Raw genomic sequence first — 15,226 nt, 5'->3', positions numbered from 1 at the left:
AGTTTAATTTTGTTTACTGCTAATCAGGTGCTAAGAAATGACGTTGAAAATGCTGCACCAATGACCTTTTGTAATTTTCTACCCTGCCCCAATGAATGATTCAATATCTTTTTTTTAATATTCTGTTTAGGGCTGGTGTGAACGGTTGCCAGTCCTCATGTTGTAATTTAGGAAATACAGGAGGTGTGAATTTATGTTTTGAAGTTCCCAGGGACTGTGAACTCTCTGAAAATGATCGTTGGAGATCAATGGTTTTAAGCAACACTCTAGCTAATTTACATGGAGGTAACATACCTGGTCTCTGACTGCAAATCAGCAAGTAATTAACGCACCGAGATTTGGGAAGATTTCCCCATCCCTGTTACTAAATAATCTCTAAAGACGCTGATGAGAGTTAATTAAATCAATCAGCTTCTTCATCTTCTCAAACAATGTTGCAATAAAGGTATCAGTCTGATGGAATACTGATGCCATGTTTTTTTTAAATCAGGGATCCCCAACTCCCTGGGGTGCGGCCCACTACTGGCCGTGGCTATCTGCCAATGGGCCACATGAGCAGCAGGCCAGTGCACATGCACATGCAGTTTGACTCGTGCAAACAGTGGGCTGATATGCATGCGCATACATGCGCAGCTCCACTTGTAGTCAAGCTGTCTGCACATACACGTGCACGTGGCCATCATTTGCGGGACTTGAGCTGCATGCAGGCACATGGGTGTGCATGCCAGCCTGCCACTCACACGGCCTGGTTCCCCTTTCCATCTGGGCCTCCAAGTTGCAAAGGTTGCTTAAATACCTGATCACGATACCTGATTATCTTGTTGTCCCTTTCAGGTTGCATCTGTTGGTCCTCCCCTCTTCTTTCATTTGTTATCAGTTGTCACTCTGTGAACTCCTAGCACACCTGAATGCCAACCCATCAGGTCCCTATTTCCCTATATGGTTCTCAAGCCATGGCTTGATTAATATGGATTCTGAAGCATTCCAACTGCTCCTCTTAAAGAAAAAAATAATGATGCTTAGGTCTGTCTTCTGTATTACAAACGTCACTATTTTCTGTCTGCTTCCATATTGCACATGATTAAATGTTTTCCTTTTAGGCACTAGAGAACACCTAGCGGTGTATTTGACAGTTATGAATAAAATTATGATGGGGAAGCTATTCTATTTGGAAGGCCTTTAACCATCCAATATTTTCCCTCCAGTTTGTTACGTGCTTTCCTGGAAATAAATCCAACAACTAACATGCTTCTTTAAAGGTTAGTGGAGGCCTCTCATTTTGATGAGCATCTGCATAGCATCTGTAATCTACCTTTATTAGGACATGATTACCTGGGGTGGCAATGTGATTTCTCTTCTCATAACATCTAAGTCTTCACAATATATTCTTGCCTCCAATAAAGACTTTTCATCTTAAATTGGTAAGCATCTAATATTTGGGACAATTAAGAGGCTGTGGTTTATGGCTTTAGAGTAGAAAGGCAGAAAAGAAAGAAAGAAAAAGAAAGAAAGAAAGAAAGAAAGAAAGAAAGAAAGAAAGAAAGAAAGAAAGAAAGAAAGAAAGAAAGAAAGAAAGAAAGAAAGAAAGAAAGAAAAAAGAAAGAAAGAGAAAGAAAGAAAGAAAGAAAGAAAGAAAGAAAGAAAGAAAGACAGACAGACAATAATTTCCAACAGGCTTACATAGAGTATTTTAAAGACTTAGAATATGTCTTTCATAAAATAAGGGAAAAAAAGGAGCAGATGAAAATTAATTGGCTTCATTAAACTTTATGAAAATTTACCCTTCACATTGGTTTGATGATGAAAATTCAATCAGCTTGGCACTTTATGGCTGCAGTTTACACATAATGAACAATGTACATAATTGTTATATGATGTTACATTCTAGGCAACAACTTTATATGGTAAAATCCATTACACATTTAGGCCACACTTGATGTCTCAGGGTGACCTGCAGAGAGAATTTTAGGGAATGTAATTAAAATAATCTACAAATAATTTACAAGAACATGGTGGAGGATTTTAAAATGCATCTAGCGGGCTGCATTTATTCTACACAATTAAATCTGAATAAAAGCCTGAAGCTTTATGTTTTAAGCCAGAGTAAAATCATCCTTAATTCAGGACTACTTACCTTTGGATAGTTTCCCTCTCAGTTTTTCTTCTCTCTGAAGAGTTGGGTCCTTTCCTTCTTCTCTGATGTCTTTGAACTTTCTTTTAGCTTTATGCATTGAGTTAAACAGGGACACCCACAATGATGCTCATGGGCTTCAAACTGGCAAGCTTGACTAGCTGATCAAAACTGTACTCCATTATGTGTATGCCAGGTGTGTAATGCACATTAAAATTGGATGGAACTTTGCTAACCTGGTTGCACCTGCCGTTTGAAAGCCAGTGACTATGGTTGCAAACCTGGTGTTAAGTCAAGTTTTGTCCAATTGCAATTCACTCATTATCTTTCCAGTCCTGTCCCCTAAGGAGATACATCTGGCGAGACCCAGAAGAAGGGCCTTCTCCATGGTGGCTCCCTCTGTCTGGAACATCATCCCCCTGGAGATTAGACTGGCCTCTATTCTAACATGCTTTCAGAAGGCTCTGAAGATGTGGTTCTACCAATGGGCCTGGGGAACCCAGAGTAGGATGGAGCCAGCGGTGGGATTCAAATAATTTAACAACTGGTTCTCCACCCTAATGATTTCTTCCAACAGCCAATTCACCAAACTGCTCAGAAAGTTAACAACCGGTTCTCCCGAAGTGATGCGAACTGGCTGAATCTCCCACCACTGGATGGAGCCCATTAAATGGCTATTATGAATGTGTGTTGTTGCAGGTGGGGGGTGAGGGGTTATTATTTTATTATTTTTCTTTTTTTATTATTATTTTTCTTTTCATTTTGTATTGTGTTTTTATGTCCTTGTAAGCCACCTTGAGTTGCCATGTGTGAGTAGGCAGCCATACAAATTTTCTAAAAACAAACCAACAACTCTATGCATCATGCTAAACTATTTCTCTCTCTCTCTTTATTTTTTACAAATGAAAGGGGCTCGATTCTCACAAAACCCTTATACAGAGCAATTTTTAAAAATTGTTCATTGTGGGGCCTTTCTGTTTGTCTCCTCTAGTTCACTAAAATGAGGTCAGCTCTGTAGCAGTAGAGATCAGGTATCATACAGTAGCCAGAATGAAACAGCATGCACAGTGATGGGTGCCCCTAGCTTGGCCCATATAACCCCTCTCTTGTGCAAACTGCATTGGCTTCCATGTTCTTTCTGAGTGCAATTCAAGCTGTTGCTCATTATCTTTAAAGCTTTATATCCATGATGGCGAACATATGGCACATATGCCGGAAGTGGCACGCAGAGTCACCTCTCCAGGCACCCCAGCCGTCACCCATTTCTCTTCTGGGTTCTGGCACGTTCATGCGCACTGGCCAGTGTGGTCTTCGTGCGCACAGGAGCACTGGAAATCAGAACAGCAGTTCCCCAGTGTGCACATGCACGCCAGCCAACTGGTCATTGTGCGCACATGCATGCAGAACCCGGAAGACCAGGTGGCCAGTGCACATGTGCGCGCTGGAAACTGAAGCTCAGATTCTTGGCGTTTCGACCAGGGAGCTGCTATTCTTTTTCCAGCATTCTCCTGTGCGCGCACGCTCCCGTTTTGGCACTTGGTGCTGAAAAGGTTTGCCAACACTGCCTTATATGGTACAGAGCCAAGCTATCTGTGGGATCATTTTTCTCTAAAGACATTTACCTGTCCCACCAAATCAGATAGGGTGGGGTATGCTCTTAGTCCCTTCTCCTAAACATTTCCATCTGATAGGTGTTAGGAAGCCTGCTTTTGCCATGACAACCCCTGCCTTAAGGAAAACTCTGCTCCAAGCAGAGGTGGTATTCAACAGGTTCTGACCAGTTCTAGAGAACCGGTAGCAGAAATTTTGAGTAGTTTGGAATACCACCTCTGACTGGTCCCACCCCCATATATTCTCTGCCTCTCGAGTCCCAGCTGATTGTCTGGATCTTCTTTTGTTGCCCTGCACAGGAGAACAGAGCTGGAAAGCAGGTTAGTGGGTTAGGAATAGATATTTTGCAGTATCCTTCCCCTGCCACGCCCACCAAGCCACGCCCACAGAACGGGTAGTAAAATTTTTTGAATCCCACCACTGGCTCCAAGCATGCCTCTACTGCCCTAGCCTTTCATATGGCATTGCAGGTCTCTGTGTCAGGGTTCCAAGTAACACCCCCAACAGAATCAAAACTCCAAAGCAGGCATTTTCCTCAAAGTTTGAATTTATTAGAGATGTCATATTGGCACGTCTGGGAAAACCGAAATCTGAAGCCCCCGAGTTTTCTCCACCCAAGGTAAAGTCAAAGTTCCTTCCGCTGCATCCACACGGGCATCACATGGTCCAGTCAGGTCATTGTCCCAACTGTGATTAACGCCCAGTCACACCTACCCAGGTGCAGGCTGAATGTCCTTGACTCCCAAGGGGAAAAAATGTTGTTATGGCTATACATCCCACATTGTCGCCATCAGGCCCCCCACTCTACCCTGTTCCCACAGCTTGCCTATCTACCTTTGTGGCAGCCCTGAAGGTTCCAATTTAAAGATGGCTCCAGGGCTGACAGTTTGTGTTTTCCCCCAATCACTAGGAGAAGACTAGATAATCGCACTTTAAAAGTTTGATTGGGCACCAAGTTTTGGCTGTTTTTAATATTTTTATTGGTATGGTTTGTTTATTATAATGTGAGTTTATGTGTCTTTTGGTCTTCAATTGGGAGCTGCCCAGAGTTAGGTTGAATGATGGGGTGGCTATATAAATGTTTTAAATAAATAAATATACACAATGCAGAAGACACATCTCCGTATTCTGTCCTCATTCCTCCATGATAGAATAGATAGTTGACAATGTGTGAACTTGTTTTGGAAGGACAAAAAGGTTCTCATCACTTTGGGATGTAGAAGTATTGTATTCCCCTTCATCTCTTCTACATGCATTTCTTTTTAAATAGGGAAGGGATTAGGGTCTGTTTCATATGTTATTTCAGATATGCAGCTGACATTAGGGATCTGAGATTAATGAAAATATTGAGACCGTTTTAACTTTCATATTTTTTAAAACATAAATTTCTCATTTCCAAATTTCTTTTGTTATTCCTTCAAAGATAACCAGTGTACCTTTTAGATAGTTAACTAGAGTAATTTTGTATTCCAAACACTAAAAAAACCCACTGACAATCTCCCTGAACCATTAACAATCATTTTATACTTTTAAACTACAACTCACAGCAAAGACATAGTTTATTATACAGCAAAGCCACAATAATTTAACACTGAGTGCTTTTCTTTTTCCGTAATTATGAATCGACAGCTTTTGTATTATAATCCTTCAAATCGGCAACATACTGACTATATATACTGATTTAAAAAAAAACTGCTGTAAAAGATTAGATTATATTGTATATACCCATGAATCGGGCCAAAAATGGATAAGAAGTTAGGTTAAAAGTCTACTTTTTCAGAATATTTAAACATAAATAGGTCAACTAATTTTGCAATACGGTGCAGTGTTTTTCCTCCAGAGTAATGGATTATACTTGGCTGCCTCCAGAGTCAAAGCAGACTTTTTAGAAAGATTCAGGTAATAGGTAAACCATCAGTCAAGATGGAAATGACTTCACTCTTATCATAAATCGTCAAGCAGAAGCTGAATAACCCTCTAGTCATGATGCTTTCATCTTATAAATTTCTTGCATTCTGGGGTTTAGGTTAGATTACCACTTAAACTAGATGGCTTACAAGCATGAAAATCTTTATGGGAATCTTATGTTACTATAAGATAAAATGTCTTCTTTGACAGGTAGACTGACAGATCGTAACTGATGGCTAGCTTGGCTGCTGCATTTTGCCAAGCTCATCTAAGGAGTGGTACCTTATGTTTTGGAATTCACTTGAAGTAAAAGTGCAAGAGTTTGTCTATCATTTTAGACAACCTTTTCTTGAAATTTCTTGAAATTTTCTCTTTCTTGAAAGCTCCTGCTTATGGAGTCATGCTTGGATTTCTGCTCTGTTCAACTGATTTATTTCTGCTAGCAACATTCAACTTTTAAAATGTAAATTCTCCATAATTGCCTCTTGGATATGACAGACTTGCATCGTTCTTTTGTTATTTAAATGGCTAATCCTAATTTGGTTTGGTTGTGTTTCTCCATCATTGTCAAAAATATTATTCTATCAATACTTTTGGTGGACAACTTCTCACTAAAGTTTTTCTTCAACCACAAGAGGATTGATTATGTTCAAGGAGTCTCCTGTGCAAAGCAGCTGGATTTGACTCCTGCACTACATCTCTTTGGACAATTACCTAACTAAGACCTGTATTGGCACAGTGGTTAGAATGCAGTATTGCAGGCAAATTCTGCTGACTGCTGTTTCGATTCTCACCAGGCTCAAGGTTGACTCAGCCTTCCATCCTTCCGAGGTCAGTTAAATGAGGACCCAGATTGTTGGGGGCAATAGGCTGATTCTATAAACCACTTAAAGAGGGCTGTAAAGCACTGTGAAGTGGTATATAAGTCTAAGTGCTATTGCTAGTGAATGATGCTATAATGTACTCGTGCCTGTGGTGTCTAGTGGTGGTTGGAATATAACTTCTAAGTTTTCAAACTAATATGGTAGATCAAATTAGCATAGATTTCCGTATTCTCTTTATGCACTTTGCTCTTCACTTAACTAAAGAGGACCTAACTAAAGGGTGGAAATGGCAATATTGCCTTGCTTGATATAAATCTATGGGAAGCAGGAAGTAATCCATTGTGTACCTTTGGATGACTCAGTGTTTAAGTTAAAAATACATACTTATAGGAAATATATGTGTGTCTTAAATTTTAAAACTAATACAAAATACATGAATGGATTCATCAATGCACTGTCTACATATTTAGATTTATCAAACTATCTAATATCCATCCTGTGGAAGAGCAGGTTGGTTGAGAAAATTACTGGCATCTGTGCTCCTTACTTTCTTTCCCATTCAAGCCTTTTCCCCAGTGTCACTATGGCAAAGTTGCCAATAAAGCAGCAATCTCGACACAGTGTGGGAGAAGACAGGAATAGAAGTGAGGAGAGGGGTATTTTTGGGAGCCTATCAGTGAATGGAGAAGTGGAGCAGCTAAAAGAAAGAAGATAGTTTTCTTTCAGAGGAAGTAGATGCTCCTGAGAAAAATGTAGTGTCAAGTCCTAGACAGAGGAAGCACAATATGGAAAAGTGCAAGAGCTCTCTACATACTGGTACCGAAAAGCAACAACAGCACAAGAAAGTAGAAGACATGTGAAAGAAATGAGAAGGAGAGAGCGGGGGAGGGGGAGAGGGACAGAAACAGAGAGATAGACAGAACAGGCTCTGTAAGAAAATATTTATGTATAATAATAATAGTAAAGAACATAGACACAGACACAGATTTCAGAGGATAATTTGGACTGCAGAAAAAACAATCACTACCAACCTTCCATCGAGGACCTGTATACTGCAAGAGTCAAAAAGAGGGCTGTGAAAATATTTACAGACCCCTCACAGCCCGGACATAAACTGTTTTAACTCCTTCCCTCAAAACGACGTTATAGAACATTGCACACCAGAACAACTAGACACAAGAACAGTTTTTTCCTGAAAGCCATCACTCTGCAAAACAAATAATTCCCTCAACACTGTTCAACTATTACAAAGTCTGCAGACTGTTAATTTTCTCATCCCTCCTTATCACCCATCCCCTCCCACTTGTGATTGTATGACTGTAACTTTGTCGCTTGTACTCTTACAATTGATACTGACTGTTTCCTAGTATGATTTGATTGCTTATTGTACCCTATGACTATCATTAAGTGTTATACCTTATGATTCTTGACTCTTGATGAATATCTTTTCTTTTATGTATACTGAGAGTATTTGCACCAAGACAAATTCCTTTGTGTCCAATCACACTTGGCCAATAAAAGAATTCTCTTCTCTTCTCTTCTCTTCTCTTCTCTTCTCTTCTCTTCTCTTCTCTTCTCTTCTCTTCTCTTCTCTTCCCTTCCCTTCCCTTCCCTTCCCTTCCCTTCCCTTCCCTTCCCTTCCCTTCCCTTCCCTTCTCTTCTCTAGTACAGAGGCAATCCTAATAGTGATAGTATAGCATAAATTGTCATGTAATAATAGAGGTAATAGTAATAGGATATGATAAAGACAATAGGAAGCACTCACACATACATTTCTAAGTTTTACACGTCCCTTTTATTAAAAATCTAGTATATCTAGTATATCAGACAAGCCAATTAATTGCAATAAGAGTGCACTCCCATCCACCCCCAAATATTCATTCATACTTAGGATCATACTAGCAGTACAATTTTGGCCATCTTTGTGTCTTTAAAGCTATTAACTCTGATGCACAAGTAACTTTCTCTTATCTGTCAATATCCATTTTGAAGAGGTTTTTACCTGGGTTGGAACATGGTGCCTTGGAAAGGCTGTGGGACTCTGAAGCCTTGTTTATTAAATAAGCATGTCTGCTGGATAAAATGGCTTCCTGCAGCTTTGACAAACATGATCAATGAAGCTCATTTCCTAGTGCAGCAAGTTCTGATGAAATTCTCAGTCTAATCCACCTAATATCATTTACTCCACTGAAATTCATGTGCCTTAAACCACTCTGTCAATTAAATGTATTTCATCAAAGGGCTGTGTGCATTTCTGGTGACAAAGTGATTTGCTCAACACATTTTGGCACGTGTACAAAAAAAAAGAGATTACTTAGAGGAGAGATGGAGAACGAAGCTCTCTGAAGCAGATGTTAGCAAACACAAATTATACAGTTACCAAAGTGGGAGGGGGAAAAAAGAAAAACAAGGAGGCATAGAGGTGGGCAAGGAGGAAGAAGGTTAAGCATTACATTTTGCAGAAGATTCTATGGTGGGCAATAACCTTCTCTATGTAACCATAAAACACAAATCAAAGAGACAACAGATGTTTCTGTACAAGCTATATGTTATCTATAGATCAAAATGAATGCCTGGAACACAACAGAAGTGATCTGGGAGACTCAAGAGGTGATTGGCAAAAAGCTAGGGGGCCACCTGTTACTTGTGTCCAACAGGGACCTGTGCTGGGGAATCATGCTGATCTTGACCCATACAATACCACTTTTTAATTTTTTTAAAAAAATATTTTTATTTATTTATTTGTCAAGTGATTATTAGATAACAGGTATAAGTATAAACATAGTTATGAATACATGGATACATATAAGAAAAATAAAAGAAACAATAGGACAGGGACGACTTCTTAGGAAAGGGGTGAGGTCAATAGTAGACAGTCTAAGGTTAAAGTTTTTGGGGTTTGGGGAAGAAACCACAGTCAGGTAGAGTATTCCAGACATTGACTACTCTGTTGCTGAAGTTGTATTTTCTGCAATCAATTTTTATCTATTGTTTGCTCTTGTGTTGTTGTGGTTAAAGCTGAAGTATTCATTGACAGGTAGGACATTGCAATGTATGATTTTATATCCTATATTTAGATCGGACTGAAGGTGGTGTAGTTCTAGGTTTTCTAGGTCTAGAGTTTCCAGTCTGGTGGCATACTTTTATGTAGCACACATTGCCAAGAAGGTAGGTTTGGGAATCCAAGAGCTAATTGTCTTTAAAAAAAAAAATCAAGGTCAATTCTCCCAATCTGGATAGAATTTACCAGGTTGCTCTGGTCTTATTTTATAGGCATGCTTTATATTTTACTGAGTTCGACAACGTTGTTGGGACAACCGCAGCCTCTAGAACACTTCCTATCTGCTCCTCCTTGTGTGTTCCCCAGGACTGAGTGCTGCTGAAGCTGCTACTCCTCCTCTTTTCATTCCCCTGCTTTATCATCCTGGATGGGAGATCACCTGGATTTGCAGCCCAGGTTAGTCGTACCCAATGGGAGGGAAAGGCAAACATATCCCCTTCTTTTTCTTTCTAAGCAGATGGTGCAATGCAGCATAGCATCTGCTTCTGAGGATCCAGCTGCATCAGTCTCTCATCACACACTGTTTACAACTCAGACAGTTCTGCAGTCATTGGAAATAGACTTTTTTTCTTTCTTTCTGGGTTCTGGGTAGAAAAGACAGATGTGCATCTTCTACTATTCTTTCACTTCTGGTTGGTAGAAAGTCTGCTTCTGCATCCCCGCAGGCTCCTGAAAACTCCGCATTTGGAGAGATCAAAGTCAAGGAAATTCCCCCTCTCTTACATTGATTTGCGACGGTCTAAAGCAGGGGTGTCAAACTCAAGGCCCATGGGTTGGATCTGACTCATAAATCTGGTGCTTAGATCTGGCCCACGGGGCTGCCCTGGAAACAGTGAAGGACCGGCCTCATGATGCTTCTGCTAGCAAAAGTGGAGCTCAGGAGGGCAACTTTCAGGGGCCTCCTACAGCCCTCTGCCAGTGAAAACAGAGCTCATTTCACTGGCAGAGGGTTGCAGGAGTCCATCCTGGTTGTAAACAGGGCCTGGGAGGGCTGCACGTGGCCCTCCCGAACTCCATTTTCACGGCAGAGGGCTACCAAACAAATTAAAAGCAAAACAAAAGGAGAAATATTTTTGCATTCGAGCACGCAAGAAGGGACAGAAGAGGAGAAAGGGAAAGAGGAAAGAGAAAGAAAAAGAAGGAAAGCTGGGAAGAGAGAAAGGAAGGAGAAATAAGGAAAGAGGGGAAGGAAGAAGAAAGGAAAAACAACAGGGAAGGAAAAAGAAGAAAAGAAAGGGAGGGAGGGAGGGAGGGAGGAGATTATAGTGAGAGTGAAGGAGGATCTGAGGGAAGCCCTGCCTTAGCACTTGGCCACCACAGATGCCCCTGACAAGAGTGATGTTGAACTGGCCACACATACCCCAGTCCCCCAAGATCAAATACCACCTTGATGCGACCCTCAATGAACTCGAGTTTTATACCCCTGGTCTATAAAGATACTATAGGTTTGGTTGTAGCAAGTTCAATGTTTTGGACATTCAGGATTTGTTGTAGTCAATCAAATCAAATCTACTTTAGTTTGGTCTTAGACCAGAAGACTACCAGAAATGCAGACAATAAAAAAGAAATAAAATAAAAATAGTCATGACTTAAGTCCCATTGAATAGTTTCATCCTGGTTTTACTGAGAATTCAATGTTCCCATGAGTCCTCCTCGCTCAACAACAGGATTTTGCAACTTAATCACTTTGTCTGCCAATAAAAAAATATTTAGACTGAATTCATCAAGCTGATCCTGTTGATTTTTAAAAATAAGAATTGAATAAAAGTTATCAGGAAAAATTTATGCTGTAAAGAAGTCTAATTGACTCAATTTCTGAATATAATCCTTGGGATGGTAGAATATTAATTTATCTACCTTCTAGAACTGCAAGGGAAAGTGAAATAGGCTTTGATGAATATCTGCAGGTAGGACTTACACAATGTTTAGATAGGAGAAAGCTTGGGTACCCTTTTTATTCCACCTTGTCTCCCATGAGATGAACTTTTCCTTTGGACAATTCTGCTTCAGTCCTGTTAGATCGGGTAGATCGGTTCTCACAGAGACATGAGACCAAGTGTACATTCAGCTCTTTATTTCAGTATTCAGACATGTACAAGATCTTGGAGCCGCGGCAGCCCTTCATATAGGGATTGCTCGCGGCTCGGCAGCCAATGACAGGGCTTTGAATCTCTGGCCAATCGCGGTTGATTCTTAGCATGCCAATCACGGCTGTTCAGTTGACCAATCGGGTTGCGGTCCGTGTGGACCAATCAGGACTCAGTGTTTGGAGTATGCTAATATAGAACAAGTCCTATACATCTTTCCAAGTATGGTGTGCAATTCACAGATTGTTTCAGAGAGTTTTTAGTATTCTGGGAACAGTCTCAGCAAGGTGGTAATATCTGGTTGATCCTGTCTCAGCTCACAGACTAAAGGAGGCTTGGTTCTGGTTAGTACTTGTCTGAGAGACCATTAGGAAATGCAACATGTATCAGCTAGACTGGGAAGTGAAAAAATCTTGGAAGAAGGCAGTGGCAAGCCACATAGCAGAAAAACTAATTGGAAGTTTCCATTAAGTCACTAGGAGCTGAATGCAACTGAAGAAGAATGTTCTATCTATATTAGGAACAATGACTTGGAACTCCTTTGTGTGACTGGTTCTTGCCATTACTTAGTGCAGAATTTGTTCTTTCCCCTTGTTTAGGAAGTTGTATAATTTTAAAGAGAATGGCTACCATCTCTTATGGCAACCCTCCTTCCTCCCCCTCAAGCTAATTCTGTAGGTTATTAACTTCCACTGAAATTCAAAACTGTTGAATTATGTTTCCTTTTAGGGGTGTGGCATTAGTGTTGTAAATCACACTTTGTCAGAAAGACAGGAAAACAGGAAGTTGTCCTCTGTTTGGCTTGCACTTTGTCCAGAGTGCATTTGGTAAACAGGGTTTGTGTGTATTTAAATAATGATTGTCCAGGAGTGAAATTAAATCATTTTCACTTCTCCTTGCTCTGAGACACATGAATTGGAACGGTAATAAAAGAAAAATCTCATCAACTAACCACTGGCCACCAAAGTCATTTGTCTGCTATTGATCCACAGTGCAATTTAATGGTGTGGAAAGCAGCTACAAGCAGTCTTTTGTTCCTCTCTCTAGATTAGTAAAGCCTTTGTATATACTTGGGAAGGGAGAAAAAGGGAGGAGATGGAAGATTAAATTATTTCTCTATAATATTGAACACTAGACTTCCTTGCAGCCCTTGAAGGAGTAGAGTTTGCACTGGGAATGCAAGACACTTCCATGCCTTGCTTTGTGTAAACTACTCATAACTCATGATTCAGTTTCGTATTTCTCCTGGCCTATTTTCTCCCTTTTTGTATTTACTGAATATTTCATTCCAGTGGTAATGGATTGCTATAAATTTTAGATTAGGACTAGCACAGAGGGCAGTGGAGGTGGGTGAGAGAAGGAGATGAAGTATCTCATCAGAAATTACTTTGAGATACTTTGTTGTAAGTGTAGGATAAGAAATTCCAACCAACTGAGGAAGTGATTATTTGATTGTTTGATTTTTTTAAGATCTCCTTTTAAATTGATACCTCTTATTTATTACATAAAATTTCCAAAACTTTTCTCCTTGCTAGGACTTTGCTGAATCAAGGAATTTAAAAATAATAATCAAGAATTGCTCAGCAGTAGCCCAGGCTGCAAACCATTAACTCTGGTCCTTCAAGATCCTTGTAAAGAAAGCTCCTGTGTTAGAGATGTTCCAGTTCAGGAAGATTGTTAAGGCCAGTCTAGAAAGTAGTTCCTTGAAGAAGCAGAACAATAAGGTGGTTTGTAATACATATTTATGAGGCTAAGGTTACATCCAATGTTATTTGAATGGGCTTCCTCTTCCCTTAAATGGGATTTATTTAATTCTATTAGCAAATTTATATAGTCACCCATCCTACTTCCCCCTTTTCTGCTTTCCATATGAAGACCCAAGTCTTCTCTTATGCCAGGAAGGATATGGGACTTGAATTGCACAGCCATTTTAGCTCTCTTGAGCATCTTTCTGGGTGCCCTTGCCTGCTGGGGGTAGGTGTGTTCAAAAGAGAGACTAATTGCGTTTGTTTCAATAAATATTTAAGATTGTACCAGCAGCAAAAGGAGGTTTATATCAATTTATTAAGTCCTTTATGGTTAACTTGATCTCCTGGTATTCATACTAAATTCATTAGCTTTATAGCTTTAAGTCTTGGTACACAAAAAAAGGCAGGAAGTGATTAATTCAACTATGCCTCTTTGAGGATTACTAGGGTGTTGTCCAATTCCCATGACATTTTCCTTTTGAAAATAAAAGGCATCTTGTCCTTAAAAATAGATTAATTAAAAACAATCCAGGAAACCATTTTAGATCACATCTATCTGATTAGCATCACAGTTTAGTGATGGTTGTTCTTGAAGCACTTAGTTTCCCTGTTAGGAAAACTCAAATTCAACTAGGTACTTGGGAACGACTGCTTTTTTTAAAAAAAAAAAATGAAAAATGTGTGTTATATTACAAGATTTCCCCAAAAGGCAAGCTATGAAATTTATGCCTAGGGCTCAACTTTTAGAGGTGGGGAATTAAAAACAAAACAGAGAGAGGAAAAATAACTAACCTGTTTTACTGCTGATAAATCTAACCGTCTGAGGTAAAAGCCTGCGTTACCAATCAAAGGCATTCTGCCTGCTTAACAAGTGCAAACCCCAGCTGGTTATAATTCATGGGGAAACTATGGGTTAAATGTTGTGCGGACTCATGGGGGCCTCTGGGGTGTATGGTAGGGAGAGATCTTGCAGAACAAGTACAATCAGAAATACAAAACCTCTCACTGGATGCTTTTAAGCAGCAGAGCATAGCGGAAACCTGTAGCTGGGGCAACTTGAATGACGCACAGGGAGTTTTGATTGAAAATGGGCTATGAATGGATACAATTAAGGCCCCATTTCAGTTTAAAGATGAACTGGCCATGGAGCAACAAATTGTGGAGCACTTACCCTGCTGAGCTATGTAATCAGGGAATGCAGCTGTAATTGGGACTCTCCTCGGTTTTGCTTCTACTGGAGAGGAGGGTACAGGATTCAATTTAATAAACAATTTGCCACATGGGTCACTCCTGCTGAGCAGCAAAGAGAAACTTTCTCACATCATTTTTTTTCTCCTTTTCTTCACATCTCTACAGTTTCCAAACCCAGTTACATACAGTGACTGACAGAAGACAAAACCTGGGTTTTATCTGCCAGCAGCTTGTCATCTCTCATGATTCCACTTGCTGCCCCTTGTTGTTAGTTCGTTCTGTGACTATTCCAGAAGAAATGGTTCTAGCAAAAAAAAAAAAAAAAAATTACCTGGAAGATTCTGCTTTAAATATTGAAGCTCTATATTTATCATTTCTGTCCTTTGGATGAGGCTTTTCTTGATTTTCAGAAACCTACTCTAGATCACGGGTCTCTACATACTTCAGCTCATAAAGCTCTTCATGGAGTGTCAGAAAATTTATCAACTTCCAAACATTACATGGAAATAATTTAATAAATATTACTTTCATAACACTAGGAGTCATCATCATCGACAATCCCTTGATAGTCCCATCAACTCTTGGGGATTGATACTAGCCCAGTTGCCTGAAGCTTCTGTCTACAAAAAAAGAAAAGGCTTCCAGTCAGTTTAACTGGGGAAAGA

The sequence above is a fragment of the Notechis scutatus genome, chromosome 1, assembly GCF_049901735.1.
Source record: "Notechis scutatus isolate UNSWTSFEM ecotype Mainland chromosome 1, rNotScu1.2, whole genome shotgun sequence".
NCBI classification, from domain to species: Eukaryota; Metazoa; Chordata; class Lepidosauria; order Squamata; family Elapidae; genus Notechis; species Notechis scutatus.
This window is presented reverse-complemented; position numbering follows the sequence as displayed.